We start from the raw sequence: 5,355 nt of genomic DNA on the forward strand, positions 1-5,355 counted from the left end.
AAGAAAGTGCTTCTTTAAACACATAACTATACAGACAAAATATTACCCACTAATTGATAGGGTTGTGAAGGCAAATTAAAGAATACACTGAGAGGTTGTAGCAAGGTCAGAAATGAACTTGGGGCTGGGTGCTGGATCGTGAAAGGCTATCTGAAGATGTGGCGTTTCAGCCAGCATCTGGGAGAGGAGGATGAGTTAACTAGGCAAAGAGTGACTGCAGAAGCAATCCAGGGAGAAAACCAGCCCGTGTGAAGGTCTTGAGGTAGGAAAGTCCAAGTCACTGGAAGAAGGTGAGTGGGGCTGCAGTGAACAGAGGAAGCAGAGAGTTTCCAAGACTTGCAGGGAGGGTGCCAACAGTGTCAGTTTGGCCAGGACTAGGGGGAGGGTCCTGGCATGTGAGACTTTCAGATTTAAAACTGGGACAGTCCCAGGCAAACCTGGATGAATTGGTCACCCTATTTACAGGTCTCATTCAAGATTTTGGACCTTAGCAGCAGAACAATGTGGCAGCCATAATCAAGGCAGCCATAGTGAGGATGGACAGAAATGGATGGATTCAAGAAATATTTAGATGTAAATTGATAGCACTTGAGGACAAAATGATAGCCAGGGAAGTAGGTAGGGCAGGGGGAATAATCAGGAATGAACTGCAGATTTTCTGGCTTTGGAACCTAGAAGGATATGCATAAAAAAAGAATTAATATGCAAACAAAAGACACTAAATTTCTTTGACATCAGCTGTCAAGTGAGAGCTCGAGGTTTGATCACATTTGAGCACACGGGAATAAATTGTGGTACCCTCCATCTCTCCCATCCCTGGGATTGAAACAGAAAGTGGGCCTGGTAGAAACCCAAACGTGCTCCAGACAGAATTGGAATTCAGTTTCAACCTTTAAAGAAGTGGAGTGTTCCTCACCCTGATAAGGGAATATTACTCAACATAATAAGAAAAAGGAAAACAGGAAGCCTTTGTTACAGACCACATTCATCCTGCATTCAGATGGCATGTCAAGAACTGTGTTACTCTTGTCCCCCGACCAACCCTTAGACTCCCGTAATTAACCCAGAGGAAATTGTGACTGAATTATGAAGTCCTTTCAAAACCAAACATTTGACACATCTGTTATAGAAAACTTACAAAAAGCACAGTGGATGCTTCTAAATTTTATAATTACGTTAATTCAAACTTAAAGACACTCCCATGAATTTTATAAAAAATATTTCCAACTCAGATCACAGAATTTGTTCTGCCTGCCTTTGGGATGTGGGGAATATTTGCTGTGTGCACTAAATTTACTTCTTTGACTGCCCATGTCACGAGAGCACAGGACTAGAATGAAGACGAGCACGGGAGACCAAGGTTGAGAGTTTATTGAACATGAAGGTCTCATCCACATTTGAAAGCACAATCCCGGTGAGACCTCAGTCGTGTATGTAGACGGGTGAGAACTTGCTTCCAGTGCCCCTGAATCCCAAATGGAAGGATGCTTTTCCTGTATGTGGGAGCCGAACGCCAGGGCTGGGAAGGGCTGCCAGAATCATTCAGCCCAGTCTTACATCCGCAGTCTGTTTTTCAACACTCCTTCACTCGTTTATTAATTTAACAAATATTATTGGCACCTGCTGTATACACGGCTCTCTTCTAGGGACTTGGGATCTGGTGGTGAACAAAACAGACACCAGTTCCTCCTGTCGTTGACGTTATGTTCTAAAGAAAGGATTCGAGTAGTAAACAATAAGAATAAGCGGTAAACATAGTGAATAAGTAAGTTACATAGTACCATAGGTTGGAAGGTCAAAACAGTGAAACAGAGAAATAGGAGGGCAGGGAAAGAAATCAGAGCGATGGTGAGGAGGCAGGGTGCAGCTTAAATAAGGTGGTTGAGTAGCTCCTTGTGAAGATGATGTTTGAAAGCAGATTTGAAAGAGGTGAGGCAGTTAGCCACGGGGCTCTCTGGGAGGAAAGCCTGGCTGGTGGTTTTATTTCCCTCCAAGACAGTCCCGAGTGCTCTAAAGTGGGATGTTTAGCAAAGTGCTCCACTGGGTTCAGAAGCTGGGCTTTGCTCAGGTCCCACTCATGAGTCGTGTGTCCTAATCAATTTGTTCTAGAGTACTCTAAATAGCCCACCACCCTCACAAGTCCCCTGCTCCCAGAGCCCCTGCTTCGGCTCTCCCTGTTGTAGGATAATGGATGTCGTGGAATTGTCTGTTTAGGCGTCCACCTTCTGCAGGAGGAAGTACAGAAGCTCCGAGATTAGGCCACACAGGGTCGAAACCTGCTTCTGCCGCTGACTGGCTGTCTGTCCTTCATCAGGTCATTTAACCTCTGTGAGTCTCAGTTTCCTTATCTGTAAAGACAAGATGATCATGTCTCTTCAATGGGGGTGTCATTAGTATTCCCAGAGAAATTGTGTGTATAGCGCTTGGCATGGTGCTTGGCACACAGTAAGCACGTAACTAAAACTAAGACTCTGGTGGTGCCCACTCCAGTGCCATCTCCTTGAGGGCAAGGCCCCTCTTGTCTTCCATTCTAGTTGACCAGTGCCTGGCATAGAGCCTGGCCCGTGTAAGGATGGTCGTGAGCAATGGAGTGCAGTTTGTCCAGGAACACCCAGGAGAACACACCCGAAGCCTCACTGGAGGACTCAGCCTCCTCGTCTGGTTGGTAAATAGCCACCCATCCATCCGTTCACCAGGATGATGAGTTTTCACACACACACCGAATTGGCTGTTATCCCTCTTTTTTCCCTGAATTGACTGTCTAGGGAAGAGAAGATTAGCCAGCATGGGGACATGTATGGCAAAGTTTTCTCCCCTACAAGAAAGACTCTAATAAAAGACATTGTTTCTTATCCAAATTATAGCATTTCTTGGCCCTTTTTCCTTTCAAAATGTGCTTTTTGTCTAAAATTGAAGCGTAATAATAATAATAAAATTCTCTAGAGTGTCAGGCTCCAAGTTAAAGGTAGTCTGTGATTCTGTATATAGAAGAGCTTCATAAAGAGAATCAGAACTCTGATCCCAAATGCCTCGCAGTGTGGGTAAAAAGGTACCAAATTAAAAAGACTGTTGCCAAGTTTCCTTTCTTACTGTGTTTTGAGATTCAGAACTATAACGGCATGGCGCTCAGACTCTGTCAGTATGCATTGGACTCTGGTGGCTAATGTGCAAAGTCCATAATTACCCAGCCCTTCTGGATGTCCCAGCAGGAACAAGTGGTGAGGACCTGCAGGCATCTCTGAGCCTCCTGAGGTTGAGGGCCGGAGGGTGGAAACCCCATTCTGGGCCAAGGGAAGTGGCAAGATGGTCATTGTTGCTGTGAGCTGGTTTGAATACAGATGTGAAGTGAAGAGGTGATAGTGCTGTGACGCTGTCTGCTGTCCAGGCTTGTGGCCCCAGTCCAGCCTGCAGCCTGTCGCTGTGAATACATCCGATGGGCGGCTGTGGCAGTGACTCCTCCTTCCACAGCGGTCTCCTGGCCTGTCGAGGGTGTGTCCACAGCTGAACAGAAATCCCACCAGTTTTCCACTTTGCCCTGGAACAAAGGTTGACCCAGAGCCTCTGAGCTAATTCTGGCCACTGCTTGTTCTGTCAGTAAAGTTTGACTGGAGCACACGCCCGCCCGTTTATGGACTGTCTGTGAGGGCTTTTGAGCTAGGATGGCGGAATTGAGTGGTTGTAGCAGGGGCCTGCAAAGCCTAAAATGTTTATCATCTGACCCTTTACAGAAATGTTGCCAACGCCATTCTACGTGAATGAAGGTGTCTGGAGTGCTTGCACCCAGAGAAGGTTGTGAGATCGTTGTCATCACCCAGACGTGGTAGCAGACACCTGCACTCGCACTCAGATGAATCTGGGGCTGGCCTGGGACGTTGACACAGACATCTGGTTGCAGCTGAAAGACATCGTCCCTCACCTTAAGTTAAGGACGTTAACGTGAAATTGACTGGTCTTGTAGTTTTGTTTGTACTTGATTTTTAAGTTTGTTTTGGTTTTAGAGTTGTGTAAGAGCTAAAAGAATAAGGAAGTTTTACCAGGATGTCTGTTTGTAAATATTTAATTTATGTTTGAATAAAAGTAATTCAAGTGACACTAGAGCTCCTGGAGCAGTTTCGGAGGGGGATTTGTACATGACTCAGGTTGGAGAAACATGGCTGAAGCTTCTCCCTCTGCCCTTCACGCTGGCTTCCCTGCCTTCTGTTCTCTCTCTGCTCTAAGCTATATCCTTTAACCCAGGGCTGGCAGACATCTTCTGTGCAGGGTAGATAGTAAATATTTTTGATGATCTCTGCTGTTTAGCACAAAAGTGGCCAGAGACAAGGCGTAAACAAATGAGCATGGCCGTGTTCCACTAAAACTTTAATTATGACACTAAAATTTAAATTTCCTACAATTTTCATGTGCTATAAAATATTCTTCTTATTTTGATTGTTTTTTAACCATCTGAAAATGCAAAACTCATCCTTAGCTCCTGAGCCATAAAATAAAAAGACAAGGGACTGGATTTGGCCCAAAGGCCATAGTTTGCTGACCCTCGTCCTTTGATATCAATGAATGTGTCTTTCCAAACAGTAAATTTTATTGTGTTCTTGCTTGAAATCTGCACTTGGACCCATGTTTCTTACTGGGTTAAGTCCATTCACCAGGCATAGCACTTCCTCCTTTAGGATATTTTTCCAATCCCATTTTCTTCTCTAGCCCTTGATGAAATCTGTGCTCTGAACACATTGAACTCATTATTGTTCCTCTGTTTTCCTGCCTTCTTTTTTTCATGTCATCTTGCCTTTTGCATGCAGTCTTAGCCCAGTACACCCTTCCCCTCATTCTCACCTGGCAGCGCCCTAAATGTTCCTCCTGACCCGTCTCTCCTGCACAGTGTCCCGTCCGCACAAGCCCACAGGCTGCTCCTTCCTGCTCCCACCTGGTACTCAGTGTCCTATTAGAGAGAGCACTTATGAGGGTGAAGTCTAATTGTTTATCTGAGGGGTTTCTTGCCCTGATCACAGGAGCCTTTTGAGACAGAGATTCTGGCAATTTATCAACATCTAGCATGGTATCCTGACACGAAGTAGATGGTCAAGAAACATTGGCTTAGCAAATGCTTGAGCAATTATTAGTAATAGAAATAACAGCTACTATTTATGAGTCCTTTTTATCCTTCAGACACTGTACTGAGCACTTTGCATGTATGATCTAGTTAGTATATCAGGTTCAATGCTGTTTTCCCTCCCATTCAGTTTTTTATTCGGTCACAACTCCTTAATGTCATAAGGTAATTACTAAATACTCAACACGAGAATTTTAGGCATCAAAGACAGGTTGATGGGGAAAATATTTGAGTCGCTCAAGTCTCAT

General features: G+C 44.7%; 1 long non-coding RNA gene across 2 annotated transcripts; it reads left to right on the plus strand.

The window, feature by feature from the left end:
- The first annotated feature begins 2,193 nt into the window (after positions 1-2,193).
- Positions 2,194-4,092, plus strand: LOC102150216 (uncharacterized). 2 transcript variants are annotated; one of them, XR_011424698.1, is made up of 3 exons: positions 2,223-2,328; positions 2,535-2,661; positions 3,729-3,840. It is a non-coding gene; the product is annotated as an uncharacterized lncRNA (long non-coding RNA). The 2 variants fall into 2 exon arrangements; XR_288204.4 differs by lacking the exon at positions 2,535-2,661 and having other exon boundaries at positions 2,194-2,328; positions 3,729-4,092.
- The last annotated feature ends 1,263 nt before the right edge of the window (positions 4,093-5,355 follow it).

This window comes from Equus caballus, chromosome 13, assembly GCF_041296265.1.
Source record: "Equus caballus isolate H_3958 breed thoroughbred chromosome 13, TB-T2T, whole genome shotgun sequence".
Classification (NCBI taxonomy): domain Eukaryota; kingdom Metazoa; phylum Chordata; class Mammalia; order Perissodactyla; family Equidae; genus Equus; species Equus caballus.